At 35.3% G+C, this 21,855-nt stretch overlaps 1 protein-coding gene across 2 annotated transcripts in view; it reads left to right on the top strand.

Annotated features, from left to right (window-relative positions):
* Positions 1 to 21,855, top strand: part of LOC128860193 (regulating synaptic membrane exocytosis protein 1) — a 265,936-nt gene that overhangs the window by 51,733 nt on the left and 192,348 nt on the right. The gene's annotated exons all lie outside the window — the stretch shown is intronic.

Genomic DNA, 21,855 nt, shown 5'->3' on the forward strand with positions numbered 1-21,855 from the left:
TAGAAAATTTTTACTTCGATACTTCCAACATTTTCTTTTTCTGTATTTTCTGTCTTTTGCCTTCCCTTTTTACATTGAATTTTTGAGAATTAAGCTCCGGGAAATACCGTCGATGTCATTCTGGTAATGACATTTTTTTAATTAAATCAGCTGGATGAATTAAGGGAAAGTACTATCTAATTCAAGTGCTAAGAAAATTTTATGCTGTTTACAAAAAAAGAAAAAGCTACAATAACATTCCGAACAAATTAAATGCGGAAATTTTCACAAATGCGTTAGCTGAAAACTTTCACGTGCGTAGACCAACAATAACTCGCATTGAAAAATAAAAATTAGCAGTCCCTAAAGAAGTTTGTTACACGATTTAAATCCATTCTAGGTATAAGGAAAACTCTTAAGATTTATGAGTTTCAAGAAATGGAAAAGGCGTTGTTCAATTAGTTTCCTAATCAGAGGGCCACAAACTTACTAATTATAAGTGAAATACTTAAAGAGAAAGCCTCGCTATTGCATGACAAAATTCATGAAAAGCCTGGACGCTTCCGCGCTAGCAATGGCTTGACGACAAACTTTAAGAGCAGGCATGGAATACGACGGCTAAAAATTTGAGGACAAAAATCATCAAATAAGAGTGACTCCGTCGACCGTCGCACAAATTTAATAAGACAATTATAGATTTAAATTTGTCAAAAGCGCAGATATACAATACCGATAAGTCTGCCTTAATTTGGAAGCTCTTACACAATAAAACGCACATAAGCTCAAAAGGAATCTCTGCTCCAAGGCACAAGGTTAGTGCAGAGGGAAAAACGTGCTTTTCTAGTACAAATACTGCTAGAAATCATAGAGTAAAAATAACTGTTATTGGAAAATTTGCGAATACGTGTTCATTCAAATGTTTTACTGATATGTCTGTTGTCTGCAAAGGAAATAAGACTACTTGGATGACATCAGCTTTTTTTTTTTGACTAATTTCACAGACCATCTTTTCCAGAGCCAACAAAGCAAATACTCCTTTTTTAATCAAAAATTGCTTAAATAGAGAGATAAAAGAGTTTCTTTGTGCGTAAAATCCTACAGAAAAAGAACTTCTTTGAACTAATAAAGCTCCATGCAATCCTAAGGAAGACGAGTTAAAGGCTACGACGGCCAAATATCGGTAATGTCTCTAATGCATTCGGGGGATCAAAACGTTTTGAACTACAAAAATTGCTCTTAAGCCACATTACTGATCGTGGTGTAACTATCGATGAATCACTGCGGAATTACGACCTGAAAAATGCAATATGATTTTTTGCTAGTGCGTGAGATGCTCTTCCTGCAACTTCAATTCAGTCAGCGTTTCAAAAACTGTTTGAAAAGTCGTCTGACTGGGATTATGCCGTAATCATTTCTCTTTCGGAGTTGCAATTACAAATAACTGATTTGTTATCCAAAACACAATTCATTGCGACTTTGCTTCGGGGAGTAACACCATTGGAGTAATCTGAAATCAAGCAATGGAATATTTAGCCTCATTGGGAACGTCCAGCTTTAAATGAAGAATACTTTAATGAAGACGACGAAATAGCCGATAAAAGAACTAACGACGTGATACTAAAAACGAAAAAAATCAGATCGGAAAAAGCAATATTAGCATGCAATATATGCCTGGATTGAGCAGAGCAAAACAATTCTTGCTTGGTCGACGCTGCAGAAGCTCAAGTATGGTGTGGCACTAAACAAGCGAATGTGTACAAAACTAACCAGCGCTATCTCCAATGGAACTTATTGCCTTAAAGTGTATTAAATTAATATAATAAAAACAATTAAAGATGGATTGGTATCAGTAAAAAAAATATTTTAAATTCTATGGAAAAACACCGGGTCCGGTTCTCATTACTTGCAAGAATCGAGTTTCTACTATTAGCTTGAAGATTAAGTTCGTAGTGTTTTTATCGAAAACTTTTATTTAAATAAAAACAATAATTATATCAACAAGTTCATCAATTATATATTCGCCGTTGCTGCCTACAAACTCTTCCCAACTCTCGACCAATTTGCTGATGGCGTTCTACCAAAAATAGCCAGCTTTCAAAAAATTGTTGAGTCACTTTTAAAGGCCCTCTTTGTTATCGAAGGTAGTGCCTTTCATATGGTTTCACAGACAGCAGAAAAGGGGGTAGTCGGTCGGGGCAAGGTCCGTAGAACACGGAGAATACGAGGAAGAATCTCCCATTTGAGCTTTGGGACTTGGCTTTTGGCTTTGACGACTTGTGCAAGATGGAGCTTGGCGAGGTCGTGAAGGAGTTTGATGGGACCATATCGATCAGGTCTTTTCAGTCGAATAGCCTCATTCACGCGGTGAAGCTGGAAAATGTAGAGCCCCTTGTTGAGCGTGACATTCATTTCGAGCGTTTCCCAATGCCCCTTGTCCTCCCAGTCCCACCAAACATCTATCAGCATCTTCCTTGGATAAAGATCCGGCTTGACTCTCGGCTTTGGCGTATCTTCTGAGGCCACCCACTTCTTCATATTTGCTCCATTTCCCATCTCCCTTGACGATTCGGTGCAAAAAGCGCTGCTTATGACTGCGTGTTGCTCGATGGTGGACGAGATGCTGAGATTCTGTGAAGCAATTTGAAGGCGACTTCCTTTGTTTTTTTCATTGAGGTCGTGAAGCACCCAAATTCTCAATTTTTCGGTAAATTCCACTGAGTGAAGGTGATTGAGAATCGCTTTATGATCGCTAATATTTTTTTCACCAATTGACGACTATTTGGCGTTCGTTTTCCTTCAAAAGTAATTTTCAACGCTCTTGATTGAATTCACAAAGCCTTCCGCTGCAAGAAACTTTAGAGTCTGTAGAAAACTTAATGGATTTATCTTAATAGATTTTTGTAGACTTAATAGATTATACTAGTTCCAGAGAGATTTTATATACTCTTCTCTAGTGCAGAATCGCCCATTTATGGGATTGCAGCTCAGGTATTAATAATAATATATTAATAATTTTGTGTAATCACTTTGTGGGGTTCTGTATAAAGATTTGTCCGACAATATCCCCATCCAAGTGGGACGTGCGCGGCTACCATTTGGTGAGCAGGAAATGTTCGGCCCAGCACTAAATACAGGCAACACGCGCCACTTTGTCTGCAATCAAAAGCTACCCACAAAGTGCAAGACGACTGGTGTGCTGTAAAACTGTTTTCACTAATACTTCATTATTATAAAACTGCATTTTAAATACATGTAAATGCATACATATTTTAGCTACACTCTTCTTCTGCTTTGCATTGCCGCAAGGGCAACTTTTGTTTTTGCGAAAAGCGTCCACGTGAAAGCAACATTTGTGTATGTACAACCAACTAAATGAAACCAATGGCTTGAGGGGTGTGAGGATGAGTAGGAAAAAACATGTAAGCAGGCACTAAAAACAGGTAGAGTTAGAGCAGTGGGACTAGAATTGATGTGTTAAAAAAATCTTTTAAAATGTATTCTTTCTGTTTACATGCGTTTTCACTCCGCCCAAAACAAAAAAGAGAGCAAAAATTCCAAGTACACGTATGCAAATATTTACGGAAAATAATTTATGCAAGGAATGGAAAGCTATATTTATGATTTACAAATAAAGGTTGACAAAAAATCAGTGAGCGTTTAAATGAACTGACCTGGATTGAGTGATGGGATTAATGGACAACATCTAGAATTAGTATGGGACGGCATAACAGATAAAAAATATTGAAAGTGACACCTATGAAATAATAGAGCATTAAACTCAAAGCGCTAGTTTAAAACCTTGTCACACTCATGTCAACGCACAAAAAAATTTTATTTGAACTGTCAATTCGTGCTTTGTTTACAAGCCTTTTGAAGCTGACGCGTCAGTAATTTTTTTTGAAGCGAAACTTCTTTAGCGGCGCACAGTAGTCTCAAACGGGGTTGCGAGGGACATATCTAATTTCCGCCTCTTAGAGAAGAGCTACGGATATTTTTGATATATCATTTGAAAGGTAATTAAATGTACTTTTATGGAAAATTATAGAATTTTTTGTTTCTAATAAAGAAACAGTTAAAAAATTCTCCCAAAGTGACGATTTATTAGCCCTTTTTTTCTTTTTTTAAGAAAAGTATTAGTGAAATGGAAGTTCTGGAAAAAAATGATGACATTTTCTTAAAGTTCAGTTAAAAAGCTTTAATTTGATAGTCTTTTCATGTCTGTAGGTGCTACAGACCCAAAGTTATGATACTTTAAAGATGTCGATTTTTTGGGAAATGTTTGGAGCTCGGTGGAGAATATGTCAAAAAATTAACAAGTATTTTACTGTGCTTTAAAACCAAAAAAAAAAATTGACTTGGATAAATTAGAAAAACTTTGTTTTAAAACGTATGAAGACCACTACACAATATATCCATGGGCCAGACTAAGTCCAACAGTACATAAACTTTTAAGGCATGGATGTGAAATTGCCCGTCAATTTAGTCTTCCTATTTCATATTATTCGGAGGATTCAAGCGAGGCGTGGCATAAACACAACCGTAGAAACATGCGAGATCATGCTCGACAAAGCAGCTGCGTTTACAGAATTACCGATGTCTTTAATTACGCAATATACTATTCTGACCCAAAAATATCGCTAACGTTCCTCAATAATCGATTAAAATTTCAAAAGTTAATGGAAATCCCTAATGATCTGGAGGAGTACATTTTAAGGTAACATACCTAAGCTTAAGAATGTAATCTTTTCAAAGATTATAACTTCTAAAGAATTATATAAGATAGTTTTGAGAGAAAATTCAATTTTATGTATATTTTTAATATTTTTTTCAGTAGTACCAGCAATATAGGGGATTTAGAAGATTAGTCATAACAAAAATTTTGAAGTATTTATAAGAATTTTGTTGATATTTCGATCGCATATTAAGCGTTGTGGTTCAGTTTTGGATAATAACGAAAAACAAATTAAAAATGAAAAAATCGACATCTTTAAAGTATCATAACTTTGGGTCTGTAGCACCTACGGACATGAAAAAACTATCAAATTAAAGCTTTTTAACTGAACTTTAAGAAAATGTCATCATTTTTTTCCAGAACTTCCATTTCACTAATACTTTTCTTAAAAAAAGAAAAAAAGGCTAATAAATCGTCACTTTGGGAGAATTTTTTAACTGTTTCTTTATTAGAAACAAAAAATTCTATAATTTTCCATAAAAGTACATTTAATTACCTTTCAAATGATATATCAAACATATCCGTAGCTCTTCTCTAAGAGGCGGAAATTAGATATGTCCCTCGCAACCCCGTTTGAGACTACTGTGCGGCGGTCTGATATTTGAGCGAGAATGGAGAGTGAATTGGAAAAAATGTAACGTTTAGAGATTTCGTTACGCGAGAAAAAAGATACAACATAGAGAGAAGGAGAAAGATAGCTATACATTTTCTATACCTAAGACATAGGATTCGTTGTAAGACAGAGTATACAGATAATATATATAACATAGAGAGAAAGAGAAGGAGAGCTATACATCATAATGTTACGCGACAGAGAAAAAAAAATCAGAAAAAAAAGTAGCTTTACAACAACAAAACGATTAACGCTAAACGATCACATTTACCATTAGTTTGTGCTTGTGCGACGACCATTCACAAGTCTCAGGGAACCACGTATTCTGAAGTTGTTTACGAACATGATAAAAAACATTCGCTATCATTAGTTTACATTGCTTTATCACGAGTCACTTGTATTGAAGGCTTGTGGATTATAACGAACGGAAATGATTTTAGATTCTACCATGTTCGACGAGCATCAGTCAGTATGTCTCATTTACAAGATGAATTCCGGAGACTATCGTTAAATAGACTGGAAACTGTGGATAAACAAATAATCGATTTCATGACTCAGAGAAGAGGGTTATCTGTATATACTCTTAATTGTCAGAGCCTACGAGCACATTCCGCAGATTTAACAGACTCTGTCATCCGCAAATCGAGTATAGTACTTTTTTCCGAAACTTGGTTAAACGATAACGAGGATATTAGTATACCAAATTTCAATTGCGTCATCAAATATAAGCGACTAAATGTTAGAGCTGGCGGTGGGGCAATCTACCACAATCAAGATGATAGCGTAAATATCGTCACACCAAACATGGAAATGACTGCAAGGCAGTCTCAGTCATATTCATCAACAGTCACACCAGTTGGCGATGTTTGCATTGCAGAATGTCAAACGCTGAATGGAAAAACTATTGTCATAGCCGCCATCTATATCTCACCGAACCAAAATCTTGGTGATTATCTAGAAAATATTGAATCACGCACATATATTTCATATTTCAGCTATCACAAACTAATTATATCAGTATTACCAATTGAACCACCAACAGATGATAGCATAATGCATATATAGTTAATAAAATCGAGTTTTGGTTACACAAATTTTATACTGTTGTATTTCTTTTGAAATTATCCCTGTCTCCTTCTCATCCTCTCTCGCTCTTTCTCTCTCTCTTTCCCTCTCTCTCTCTTATTCACACTCATTCACCCACAGAACTTTCACTTCTACCACGTGTACGATGCTGCACATGATTTTTTTTTATAAAAATAATTGATTTTTAAGCAGTGACAAAATTAATTGTTCTAGACGATTTGTCAGAAACAGAAATACAGAAAAAAATATTGAAAGTCTTAAAGGATTTTACTGCTCTATTTTCATCTGTTCACCTATAACTTTAAATGTGGGTGCGCAAGCATAGATTATGAACCACGTAGTAGACGTCCAAAAAATGCAGCACCACTAGAAATATTTGAGCGAGTGTGCGTATGAATCGCGAAATTGCTAATATCGTAAACATATCCGTGGAAAGGGCCACTAAGATGTATATATGGAAAACCTGTTAGAAAAATTAGTTCCACAAAGTCGTTAACAACTCAAAAAAAGCGAAAAAAATTCACAGCAGAGTGAAGCTGGTTGCTCAGCGGCAAGCCAAGTGAAATCAAAACTGTTTAACAAAAAAACGTCAACTCAACTTAATCCAAGTCCAGTTTATTTAAAGTCAACGTAAAAAATGAAGAAAGAGGGAAAAGCAGAAAGCAAGTGAAGAATAGCAACAAGGAAAACTAAAAGTACAGAATCATAGACAAGACCGACCGGCCACAGGGGTTATGGCAGCAATTTTTTGGGGAAGAAAAAATAATTCTGTTGTTTGGCGTTTAACAATTTATTCTGAATACAAGTACTAAAGCAAGCTTTTGGACTGGAGCCCTAAAAAGCTGTTCATAAAAAACAAAACCCTCTATCATTCAGAAGCGGCATACAACAATAGGTCGCTTCATTCGCGGGAAAGCATCAATACGGAAACCACAAATAGTAAAAAAATAATGGAAGAATTGAAATTGAAAAGAAGAATTGGTTAACAGATGAAAAGATGATTTTTCATTAAGACATCTCAGGAGTTTAGAGGATAGCTAAATTAAATGCATCAAATTACAAGTTGTCTGAACACCCGAGGTATTCATCAGATTTGGCTCCTAGTGAACTCCCAGGCTCCTGAACTACTTGTGCAAGAAGTTGAAATAATTCCTACTTGGAAATAATTCCTACGTCGATTTCATGATTTCTAATATTTTCACTCTGTTTTAGAAGCTAATGTCAGACTATAAAACTTCAAAAAGTAATATCTAACGCAGTTTGAAAGCACAGAACTAGACATATCTCGGCACCTGTGTTCACAATAAATAATAGCAATGCAACATATTGCAAAGCTTTGACTATTTATTTATTTTTTGTATTTTTTTTATAAAATAGACCCTATACTACAACAAAAACGATATAAACTTAAGGTCTCATACTTTGAACATACTGTAAAAATTCTACCAGACTTTCCAGAATAATTGTGGGTATGCAATTTTTTAACTCATTGAATTTTTCTGTAATAAAATTCAAGTCTGGAGGGGTTCAAAAATCGCATTGATTTTTGACAATTTTTTTTTTTTGTTACGGTATTATTGTAAATGCAGGTGTACAAGTAGGATATTTAATAAATAAATATTAAAAATAAAATAAATAAAATCAAAATGAAACACAAACTTGTAAGCAAATATCAACCAAGTGCAGTCAAGGTTGACGATGACTTCTAATTGCGGTAGATAAGACAAAAAAATAAAACAAATAAATAAAAATAGATTAAAAAAAAACCATACCTTCATTTTTGCTTTGTTATTAATCCTGCCTTGTCCACTGAAATCCTACCTGATGCAAGAAAATTTGAAAATTAAATATTTGGACGACGCACAGTGCGGCCGATTCCCGAAAAGCTGGCCAAAACTCAAAAAATTAAGTAATTGATTCAAACTTTCTTACTCGGGGGTTGTCGGGGTCGCTGATTACGAATTTGATCTTAAAATTTTGAAAATCCACCCCCTTCCACCCCTATTGGCCACCCCCTCACGTGAAATAGCGTATATTCTAGAACATAATCAAGATGCATGTAAATTTATATGTTTTCGGGGTCGCTGATTAGCAAGTGGTAGCAGCTCAATCTTGTTTTATTCAGTAACCATTACCTTTAATAGGTTTCAGAGCAGCATATGACGGCGTTGTATTACTATACAGTTTGAAAACTCAAATTTTATAAAAAAAATTGCAAAAAATGTATCTACGTATTGCTGCAGCTAAAAATTTTGTGTCGAGGTATTGATATGTACTAAAGATTTCTCGTATTTTACTAACCTTCCGAAGATGATTCCATTTGGTTTTGTTCAATTTACTCCATTACAAAATCTTTCAAATGTGTACAACTTTCACTATTCATAGACAGTAATACGATGCTCAAACGAAGGCCACGTTGCGACTGAAAATACAGAGGATTCTTAGGGTACAGGACGTTGCTATGAACGGTTTTCACTACTCAAGGCATTACTGTAGCCAACCCAAAGACAAAAAAACTCTAACTAGAAACTTTTTTTTCGACTTTTGGCCAGCTTTTTGGGAATCGGCCGCACTGTGCGACGCAGAAACAGCTTACTCCCTATTCTTGTGCAGAATTTTGAAAAAATCGAAGTTTTTGAAGTGAAACTTCTTAGGCGTCGATAGGCGAACGAGAGAAAGGCCATGCAACGTTTTGGGCATTTTCGTTCCGCGAGAGAAAAAAGATATAGGAGAGAGACAGCTATACCTTATATATATTATATCTTAGATACGCTTTAAGCTATTTTTCCTGAGTGTTTCCTTGTGGTCGCTAATTTCTAGTGAGAAATAACACTGCTTCCTTTCTGGCGCTTGTTTGTTGGTGCAAACTTGTTGGAAACATATTTTCGGTGCCTACTGTTTGGGGCGTTTTTTGGTTCCAAATTATTTGGCGTTTTTTTGGTGCCTACTTCTTGACGCTTATTTCCGTTTCCTGGCTAGTGCTTGTGCTTACTATAAAGTGCTATCCAATCCGGCGTCGGATTTATTGGTATTGTCTTGCGGTAATTTGTGCCGCTGCTGCTGTCCTGGAATCGCTGCGTTTGTGCGGGTGATGAACACTCGGAATAGTGCGCGTTGTTGCCACGGTTTGTGTTCGGCGTTTACCCACACCGGTCGACCCTCCTCCGTTTTTTGTAAATTTTGTCTATTTGTATTCTCTGCAAATGTTGTGAATTTATTTAGATATAAAGAGGATGCCCTTTATAAATTCCTTTACCGGATAACTCTAGCTCGAAACTATAGCTTAGCATTTAGTATTAAAAAAATCGGAGTTGTTGAAAAAATATGAAAAAGTAGTAAAGTTGAGTAGTTTTAAATTTAATAATTAATCAATAAACAAATTATAAAAATATGGATGGTACACCGTTTTATTGTTTCCTTTGTACAGCGCTTCAGAAACCTGGCGAAATTCATACCTGTACACTAGAATACCCCCTTAAATCTTTTTAAATATCAACAAAAAATTATTTAAAGAGTTAAAAAAAACATTTAACAACAACATAATACTGTATTATTTCGTTATTACCGAGATAGCAGTATTTGTTTCTTAATTTTCAAACTTTTTGCAGTTTTGAGAGGCTTTCAGTGCCTTTAATTTTTAATATTTAATTTTCTTACGTACATTTTTTGTTTGCAAATAAATTTTTTGTTTGTAAAATCTATAGGAAATTTGAGATGGAGGTTAATAAAATCGGTCTGTAAATATTCAATAGTAGTTTTCAAATAGTAATTTTCAAAGTCAACAGCACGGGGAAAAAAATACAAAAAACGAAAATTATATTCAATAAAACAAATAAAATGTCAAAAAAAAAATTGTACAATTTGGTGGGCAATGTACACCCCTTTATTGGGTGTTCGCCTGAGCTTCTGCTCCTTTTTCAGTATGCTTCTTAATATTTTTCATACTCCGCCTCATTTGAAATGGTGTTCTTTGGGTGTTTCTTTAAAAGCGTGTAAAACGGAAACGAAAAAAAAATGATCCATTGTTAACAAATGGTGTTCATTCAAAAAGTTCCAAGGCTACAAAAAATGGTCTTCCCATGGTCAATGGACATAGACATAGCCGGTTTTGGCGCACCGATTTCAATGAAATAAAATTTAAATGACGTTTTTACTACGATCGAACAACATTCATACAGATTAAGAAACGTTTTTGCCTTTTTGTCTTCAGCCGCCTGTGAGTCCCGGAACACGTGTCGCCAGCGACATACCTTTTTTGGGAGATCATTTTTTGCAGGCTGACAACTTTTTGAACGAACCAAAAAATGTTTATTTTTAAAAAATAAACAAAACATAAACTACTCAAACCAAAACAAAAATATCGTTTTTGTTTCCGAAAATAAATCTTTTAAAGAAACACCTTTTCAAATGAGACCGGGGCCTTAAATGGAGAGACTTGCTGCCTCCGAATTTTTATAGATGGTTTTCCAGAGGACCTTTCTCAAGGGAGTAACTTGCTCGGAGCGCTAGCGTCGTCAAGGCCATCTTGATATTCCATGCCCGAAGATTCGAACCAGAAAATTACCAAATGATAGTCACGCATCAACCAATTCTGCACGGCGGGCGCTCATACATAATTGAAATATATTTTGGTGCCAATCGCTTCTTTGTTTCAAGCATATGAAAAGTTGTTTGCCTCCTTCGTTCGTAAATGTATTTCTCTAAAAAGATGTTTCATAAAAGAAACGCAGTCGGAGATATTTCATTACACTTCTGGGTTCTGGTTTCATATGTTTAATTTGCTAAGCCAATATTCCGATTTTTGCTTTATGACTCACAGGTCTTTAACAAACAGGACTTTATGGCTGAAAACTCAAGGCTGTCTTCTTGTGGAAAATATTTCGATTAGCCAAGCCAACCCATCAAAAAAACCTCCCACAGACATTTTTTTGAAAATTACAAATAAAAGAGTAAATTCATGAAGTTGAGAAAAAAAAATATAACTATGTAATTGATAGCCTTTTTAATATATATCTAACGGGCAGTGTTGCTTCACTGAATAATAGCCTGCACAGCTCAAGTAACATTCAGTGTGGGGTATAAAAATTAACCAAAAATACCTACCTTCTGCTCAAATATGAACGAGACGTTATCAATAAAACGGTCCGCGGATGGCATATGGCAAAAATAAATTTTTTGTTTTTTATAACAGTCCTACCAAAAAACAAAAAATGTATTTTTGCCATATGTCATCCGCGGATCGTTTTATTGATAACGTCTCGTTCATATTTGAGCAGAAGGTATATACCTTTAAAAAGATACATATTTATATTATATATAAACTCTCAAATGCTTATCTAAACATATGTGCAATCTGGTTTTTGAATAATTTTTTTACTAAATAAAAAACAAAAATGATTTTGAGTGATGAAAATCTATATTTTGACCCTTACGCGTTGCATTACTTATCTCTTTACGATTTATCTTCACGCCACTTGCAAAAATTATAAATATTTCAATAGGGCGACTAATTTTGTGCCACCTTGTGAATGTGTTTCCTAATTACTTTATTTGAAACTTCATGCCATAGCAGTGGACCAAATATAGGTCACACAGCTCAATAGGATAGATGTTAAAAAAACCCATTACGTAAATAAAGAGAAAAAATAATTTCTACAAGCTATGCAAATGCAAAAAGTGTGAGTGACCCAAAAGCTCTTTGTTTACTCACAATCAACATAATTCCTAACAATTATTTTTCGATTTCCATGCGTGATTTTTCAATTATGCATGGGACCCAAAGGAAGCAAGCACGAAAGTGAAAGCGACAAAAGCACATAATAAACACCAAGGGGCATACCAATCAATATAACGGGCGTTTTCATAAGAGCTTGAGAACTTAAAATGGTAACGCAGAACAGATGCAGTGTTAAAGTGAAATTTTTTTCTTATAATCTGGTGGATAATTTTATCGCATTTATTTTTTGAATACTTGTATGTTATGCGGTATATATCCGCCACGGCCACGATTGCTCCAATTTTTTACTATTGTACTTTTCCCAATAAATCGGAATAGTAAATCCAAATGAGCCCAATCAGCAAAAATGCGACGCAAACGATGGCCATTTAGCTTGAGTTTATGCACGAGCTGTATTTTATAGGCACATAAGTCAATATTCTTACTTACGCAAAATTGTCCACCGAGTTGAAGGACAAAAGCCAACAACTTGAAAACGACGATGAACTCACATTTCGGCATCTTCTTCAATCCTTCGGCATCTTCTTCTACTTCGCTTCTCGAACAGATTTATTTTTTTTTTTTTTTTTTTTTAAGTCAATTTCCAAAATTAGGAAGCGCTGTATTGACTTTAAATGATTCATAATGATATTACAAGCCTTACTGAACCGAAATGTCATCAAAGTTTGCATTTTCTGCTTTGAAACCCTAGTAATCGATATCGACAGTTCTCGTGCGGCTAAAAAACACCCGATACATACGTACATATACACACTTACAAATTATAAATATAATTATTTCATTGAAAACCATCCATGAGCGAGTGTAATGCTGCATATCGCAATTTGCCACAACACCCTAAGCTCCCTATAACTCTGAGCCACAAGTAGCGCTAATGCTCTACGATCGATTTAACTATACTTCCTTTGCATGCCTCGGAAAGTAGTATTTGCTTGGCTGAGTTAATGCACCTTCTGAGTTCATGTGTGCTTCCATGTGTTATACCCAGCAACAAAGTACATTAGCTCGGAAGATATACGCATAGCCCATAAATCTGGTTTCACCTTACAAATATTTCTAAGTTGATTAAAAACTCATAATTGAAAGCAAAATGTATAGTTGAAGGCATACAAGTATTTTCTGTATTTATTTCTTCATCACATTTTTAAGTTACAAAGCAAAATAAAGTATCAGAATTCCTCTCTTATCTTCTCTCATCCATTCTTTCTGCAGCATCATGACATTCCTCGTCGTACCAACTGTTTTTCGGGCTTGCCGAAATTCGATTTTTTCTTCGGCGGTGGTGCGTAGAGAACAAGAAATGGAGCAATATGCATGCCAGATTGTTGGGCAGTTCTCTCTGAGAGCCGAAGTAAGAGTAGAGTGGCGAATCTTCTGGCTGTCAGTTGTGACTGCAGCTTTTCGATATCGATCATTCTTTGCGTTTTTTGCTGCACACAGGCGTGTGTGTAGTTAGCTACAACAAGGCAATCATCTGAGTCGATGTTGGGTCTTCGGATCGTACGTACATAAAAAACACTAGAACAACAGCAACCACGTCACTTGGGTTATTTTCTTATGCTGGAATCTGGTGCTGCAGACTACAATATTTCGAGCCCAGGCGAACTCGATCAGCCTCTGTATGTTACCGGATGACATTCCAAGTGCTCATAGAAGGAATTTTTGCTCGCATCGTCCTTCTCTTCCATCGGAGCGTGAGCCCAAATGAGCTAGTAGCTGAAAAGTGCCGCTTTGATGCGGAATATTGCGAAATTCTGGCCCACCGGAGTGAACGACAGTACTTGGCAACAAATTTGCGCTCCTTTACATGCCAGTGATGTCAGTTTTTACTCTCACTAGGACGTCAACCAGCCGGGCAGTGGCACCTTTCCTATTGAGTGACCGAAGATTCTAGGTGCATGCCTTCAAATCATCGTGCTTTCATTGTGGTGATTTTTACGTGGCGAGTTCCAAACCCAGCACACAACCAGCTATCCTGAGACGCTTCGCCTTCTCACATTAGCTCAATCTCGAACGGCTGTTCGGAAGCTACCCAGAGGATACTTGGACTAATTTGGAAGTTGTGAGCTTGGATCATATGTAAAAGAATCGTCCTGGGCACTTGCCCACTTATCCACTTCTACACATGGAATCATCCACCAAATGAAATTTTCCATTGAAATCACATCAATAAATGCTTGGTCTGGCATACCACAAGTAACGCATCTAGGCCCACTTCTTTTCTACTATTTATTAATGATCTGCCCAAACACTTTATAGCCGCAGAATGTCTTATTTATGCAGATGATATGAAGCTATTTTTTGAGATTCTCAAAGCCATTGATTGCATTTATCTCCAAGCTGATTTCAAAAATTTAATTCCTTGGTGTTCATTAAATGGCTTGCACTTGAAAGTTAATAAATGATGTGTCGTGGTTGGGATACTGTGTCGGAATAGTGTTTAATCCATAACCCCTCGAGGCACTGTTCTGTGCTTCGTGTGTAGAGACTTGGATTACTGTCGCATAATCTGGAAAGCATATTATCAACTATGCACTAATAAAATTGAAAAATTTTAAAGCATTTTTATAAAAATTGTTTTACGTACTCTCTCATGGCCGAATGGTCTCCCAAACTACTTACATATTGGGAGGCGTAAACTACTCGGCTTTGAGAGTTTGGAAGATAGAAAAACATATTTTTCAATTTCATTTGTATACCTATATAATTTTTAAAGTTCTAATTCTCACCGTTTTTAAATCTCGGATCTGGTTAAGTTTTAAGCCCCAATAAAAAGAAAAGGTTCATGCGATTATTTATGAATTTAATGAGTCAATCACAAAATGCATTCGCATAAGCAATAGTTATTATACAGATTTAAAATTTAGCTTAGAAATAAGAAGCTTTAAATTATATTTGTAAAAAAATGTTAACTAATGTGTGACCTGTAAGAGTAACCCTTAGGCAATAAAGAAATATAAAAAAAGATCCCACAAATGCTCCATAGGATTCAGATCAGGCGACTGCGGAAGTGTTTTGACCCGTCTTCAGGCGTTATACAAGAGCGAAAGTTTGACGGTATCGACTGTGTGCTTTAACACAGTAAAAGCAATAATTATGTTAATAAGTTAATCAGTCGAATAGCTTCATTCACATGGTGTAACTGGGCAATGTGCAGCTCCTTGTTGACCGTGATATTCTTTCGAAAAAAGCGCTGACCGCCTAAGGCTCAATGGTGGGCGAGATGATGAGAAGCAATTTGAAGACGACTTTCTTTGTTTTTTTTTTTCGTTGAGCTCGTGAGGCACCCAAGCTCCCAATTTGGCGACCGTTCTCCTTCAAAAGTGATTTGAGACGTCCAGCGTCGACTTCAGAAGGTCTTCAGCTGCGGAAGGTTTCATCGACGTGAAAGTCGCCGTTTTTGAACTTTGCAAACCTTTTATCTACTACGATATTTTAATTTAATGTTGCCATAAGTGATTGCTGCATCACTTTGGCTGTGAGCCACATCAATAGCCTAAGGCTATCCGTGGTCACTTCTCAGTTCTCTAAAGCGCGTGTATCATTCAAAGTCTTCTGACTTTGCTTATTTTAGTAAAGTGGTAAGACATTACCGGCAATCCCACGTCTGTCTTAAAAAACGCCACACTCACTACTGGAACCTTTGAGTCTTCCACTGGGCTTGTGAACACATTTGCGTGTATTATGCACTGGTTCGTGACAAGCGTGGAAATGATTTATTTATCCATTCATGGTATATAAGTAATATTTTCTTTTAACGCTATGCCGCTGGTATTTGTGTGTATCATGCAAAACACACATTTGTTACCCTCGCTTTTTCTTTTCTATTCTACCTCTCCGGCATTGCATTTTTGTTTCCGCAAGAAAAATTACAAATTCGAGTACAAAATGCCGACGTTGTAAAGGAAACTGCATCTGCATTGCAATTATGGCACTTATGGTGGGCAAAAATGTCATCACCTAATCAGAATAAGCAAGGAAGGGTATGACCACTTAAAAATAAATCCAAAAAAAAGCGAATGATATGGAGTTTTAATGTAACACTTACATAGTTTTTGTGGTGCACGTCTTGATGTTGATCCGCAAATGGCGGGACCTACAGTTTCAAACCGACTCCGAACGGTGATTTATTTGTATGAGGAGCTTTCTCATGACAAAAATACATACGAAGGTTAGCCATTAGCTGCCCAGGAGCACCATTCGGCTACAGCGGGCGTCTTATTACACATCTATTCGCGTATTCCTTTATTTCGGCACCTCAATCTCGGTAATGAAGTAAGCGGTGCGGATTTGATGACTATAGCATATTTTGTATATAGAGGAATTTTATAGAATTATATAGGAACTTAATGTGAATTTATGTACTATATTATAAATAGTTTAAGCAAATTTATTTTGCATTATTAAATATTAAAAGTTATTGTCCCTCTATATACATTTTACTAACTACGAAGGGACTAACGAAAGACGGATGAAGTGCAATATAGAAGTGCCAATTGTCACACTACATGTAATCTGCTATCTACTTGTAATGCAGAGGTGGCTGTTGTCCCCTTGCACGTAGTCTACTATCTACTTATAATGCAGCAATGGCGATAAGCCATTTTGAAGGCTATGAAATTATTTCACACATGTACCCAAAGCATTTCGAGCACATTGGGCCGGGTCCACTGGTGCTTACTAAGTCGTGTTGTCACAGACGACGTGTCACTAATTAGCATGAGTCGAGATTTGATTAAGTAAAAACGGCTGTTGGCTGTGAACAACAATTTAATATGTGAATATGACCTTTTGACATATCATACACACACCTATTCACATACAAGTATAAAAAAACGAAATTGTTATTGTAATTATTGTATAAATAATTGACAAGTGGCAGATATAGGTCTATGTATGCGTGTAAGTGGGTGTGTGGTTGTGTGCTTGTGTCTTGATGAATGTGCCTAATTCAATTAAAAAGTCATTCAATTTCCACGAACACGGCTATCTGCACTTCGGAATTAAGCTTATGTGTGTTGACAATTTTCCTTCACGTTAACCGCTGTCAACAACAAACCTCACCATGGCTACTAAAATATCAATTTATCATCATTTCGAAGCACAATAACACAAGTTGTGCACATATTTCTCCACTCATTTTATGCATGATTATACGATATGTCAGTGTGCATGTGAAGACAGATTAACTTGGCATATTTGAGTAAACTTAATTGAGCCGAAAACAACAACTACTTGTACACCAAGCAAAAAAAACCAAATTTTGTTTTTATCCAGCAAAAGTTTCCTATGAACAGAAAAAAATTTAATGTATTGAATTTTGACTTATGATCTATGATGTGAATATGGATGCCAAATGGAGGAAGATATATTCTGCTATTACATATAGAACTTGACGTACTTTTCGCCAGGAGAAGTAAAGATTTTTTAGGGCATCCTTAGCATATTCTTTATTTCATGGGCGGAAAAGTAAATTACTTGGTTTTTTGACGTGATAACGTCTTATAGTAATTCGATGTAGCCGGCTGCACGCACCAAAAAATGCGTCGTTATCTTGCTCATGCGTCGTTATGTTGTGTTATGTTATGTCATGTTATGTTATATTATGTTATGTTATGTTATGTTATGTTATGTTATGTTATGTTATGTTATGTTATGTTATGTTATGTTATGTTATGTTATGTTATGTTATGTTATGTTATGTTATGTTATGTTATGTTATGTTATGTTATGTTATGTTATGTTATGTTATGTTATGTTATGTTATGTTATGTTATGTTATGTTATGTTATGTTATGTTATGTTATGTTATGTTATGTTATGTTATGTTATGTTATGTTATGTTATGTTATGTTATGTTATGTTATGTTATGTTATGTTATGTTATGTTATGTTATGTTATGTTATGTTATGTTATGTTATGTTATGTTATGTTATGTTATGTTATGTTATGTTATGTTATGTTATGTTATGTTATGTTATGTTATGTTATGTTATGTTATGTTATGTTATGTTATGTTATGTTATGTTATGTTATGTTATGTCAATTTTCACGTTTGTGTAAATGTAATTTGACCTATTCCATTGCGATTCCATTTACCTCCTTCTCCATATCCATACAAAATATCTATCAAACAAATAAAATTAAAATTTTCTTTTGAAAAATTCCATCAGTATTTTCTTATGACGTTGCCACGTTAAACTATCGTCAGTAAACCGACTTTACCGACAACCTCTTTTTATTTTAAAAAGTCTTCGGTAAACGCTACGAACTTTTTCACCAATCTAATAAATTTATAATGTTTTTAATGAATTTAAAAATATTTGCAAAGTGTACGCAAACTTTACGGGCCTTTTTTCAGTATTTTATTCTCTCATCAGTTCAAGTACAAGTTGATTTTTTTTTATTTTGTTTTTGTTCATGTAATTCCTCGATAGTATAGTGGTTAGTATCACATTTAAAGCCTTTTCGCCCTCCAAGGTGTTCTCCAACACCAAGTGACATTTTCAATACATGACAAGAATACAGATTTTGGAAACACAAATACAAGATAAATATAAACTATCTTCAGTAAACCGACTTTACAGACAACCTCTTTTTTATTAAGTTTTCTATAAAATAGCGAAAAGTACGAGGTTGGCGCATATATTCGTATAACTTTATCCTATTTTTTTTCAAAATCAATCATTAGGAAATTTCGAGGATATTTAAGGCCGTCGCCTCATTATTTATGTAGATTAAATATTCAAAAATATCGTCCCAAACGATTTTTCGAAATTTCGAATATTTACGGTCACTTAGTGACGCAGCCTCTACAGCAAAACTTCAAAATTAATTTTCAGGCCAAACAAAGCATGAATTGATATTTACACACAAAAACGTAGTTTGGTTTGTGGATGCAAAACTGCAAAACTAGTTGCCAGGTACATAAACAAATATAAATACTTGTATAAGAACACAGATTTATCTGGTCATACAGATATAGCTGGTTCTACTGAACCGATTTTGATGAAATGAAATCTAATGAGGTAGAATTGATGTCATTTTTGTGTGAACTACGATCATTTGAAAAAAAAAAATTTAATACTTTTTTCGAGCCTTTAAAGTAAGAAAAAGGGTAAAAAACGGTTTTATATCTTTGAACGTCCGCCATTTTGTATATATTTTTTAAGAGCCCAGTTCACCGATAACGACATTCATACAGAACAAGAACCTTTTTGTCTTTTTAATTGTTGAGAGGTGACAACTTTTTGAAAGAACCTCGTACGACCAAAACCAAACTTCTATTTTTGAACAATGGAATAGAAAGTAAAATACTCAAAACAAAAATAAAAAATCTTCTTTTGTTTCTGTTTTACACGCTTTTAAAAACAACACGCAAAAACACCCCGTTTCAAATGAGGCGAGGGCCTTAAGGATGTATTTTTCAGAGGGCCATCTTGTACTATATTTATTCAGATTAAAAGTGAATAATTATTTTTTTAGTAACTGAATATATTGTCTTTCGTTTTATTTCCTTATTAATAACATCTAGAGCAAAGAAATATTTAAAACATTTTATTGAAAATTTACCCACTTGAAATTTTAAAGACCTGAAAAGCAAAATCGGCCAAAATCATTAAAGCTGTTATCGCGCCAATGAAAACGAAGAAGAGAACTGAATTAGAGTTGGTTTCAAAAAAGGTGAATGTATAAAAAAAACTACACACTCTGCATATTATTGCTTTTGTGAATGACTAAATATTTCTCGACTGGTATTGTCACTAACATACATAGGTTTGGTTAGGTTTGGCAGCCGCATCGCACATAGGGACAGCGATGCCACTTAGACCACGAAATTGGGCTGTTGTAAGCAGCAGGAGCTGGGCTACATTTCACTTTCAGATTGAACCATCCTGAGCTTTGGACAAAGCATAAAGGGTTGTTGATACCTAAAGTGTATAGATTATCTGTATTCATTAAGAAGCAGGATCTTAAATACCCGTTCCTGCTTCTGGCTAGAGCCGTGCATATGCAAAAAAAGTGTTGAATTGTTTCCAACTCCTCCTCGTTACTACAGCTACGAAAAACATCATGCATGTAAACGCCTAATCTCCTTGCTTGTTTTCCTATGAGACCATGCCCTGTTAGGGGCCTTCCTAAAGTCCTAATTTGAAGTCTAATCAATTTTGTAATATTCTTGGATAGACGCAAATTTAGCCTTGTTTATGTTTGCCTAGCAATTTTGCCAGGTATTGGCACTAACCCATCTTTGTTTTACAGAATTGATTAGTGCGTTCATAATAAGAAGCTTTCAAGTTGCGCGAGGTACCCATATAAAATGATTTACGTTTGCCATACCTTTTGGTACCTTCTCTTGCAAGTTGGTCAGGCCTACAGTTATAGTCAGCCCTGGTATTATATATATCTGTGGCCTGGAACCCAGCATAATATAGTACGGTACTGTTTAGCCATCTCATTAAGAGATTGCCGACAATGTAAGGCACTCCTTCCTGTTATTTGAAATGCATCCAGAGCCCGTAGGGCAACTTGGCTGTCTGATAGTATGCAGATATCGGTTGATTATATTCTGTTTACCTCTATCCATCTTAAGGCTTCGTGAATAGCATTTATTCGCGTTGAAAAACACTACAGAGATCCAGTAGTTTAAAGGATTCACTGATAGAATGCTCTATGCAATGTAACCCTGATCCTACGCCGCTATACATTTTAAATCCGTCCGTGTAGATCTTAACGGTTGTGTTGGGTGATGGATCTTCTTCAAGCCGTTCCAGTCTAGGGTTTTTAATTAGGAAATTCCTTTCCAAGCAAAGAATGTAAGGGTGATAATCACAGTCACTGGGTATATTCGGGCAGGAGTCTAAGATGGTTGAATGTCCATGTGTGACCGTCCTCCATTGAGAGCTCGCTCTGAGCCACTGAGTATTCGCAGAAGAGATCCAAGGGTGGAAGATGTAAATTTTATTTCATCGAAGTCGGTTCAGTAGAATCAAATATATCTGGGTCCATTGTACATACGAAGACTATTTTTTTAAAGTCTAATAACTTTTTGAACGTACCTCGTATGACCAAAAAAAAATTTTTATTTGTTGGAACTAAATAAGAAAATTAAATACTCGAAACAAAAATAAAAAATCTTTTTCGGAGGGAACAAAAAATTTTTTTGAAATTTTGGTGAAAAGTTGTGCAATTTTTAAAATTTTTTTAAATATTTTTTTTTCGCCAAAGTTATTAATTTCGAAGCCGTCTTTAGTGAGACGATTCATTTCAAAAACGATCAAAATGTTGAGGTGCTACATTTGTTTACGGACTGTAGTTCTATTATAATACATCGCAAACGGAAAATAAATCTCTAGATGGACAAATTTAAATATACTCTCCCAGCAGTAACGTTCTACTATTCTTGTTGCGGAAAGCACTGCTGAAAACATGAAATAAATTCTTCTTAGTTTTATGCATTTTTCACATTATCAAAAGACGAAACTTCTTAAATCCTGATGCAAAAGGTTTGCAAGTCACAGGCGACCTTTAATAGACATAAAACCTGCACATCCAATGAGTTGGTTTCCATGCAGTTACATTTAACTATAATATTTTAATTGATTTTATTGCACAGGCCACATACACACACAGCCATTCAGGCGCTCGTGTACAGCGAAATATTTGCATACTTATTTTTAATACTTCCACTGCTTTCATTTATTCAC

The sequence above is a fragment of the Anastrepha ludens genome, chromosome 4, assembly GCF_028408465.1.
Source record: "Anastrepha ludens isolate Willacy chromosome 4, idAnaLude1.1, whole genome shotgun sequence".
NCBI classification, from domain to species: domain Eukaryota; kingdom Metazoa; phylum Arthropoda; class Insecta; order Diptera; family Tephritidae; genus Anastrepha; species Anastrepha ludens.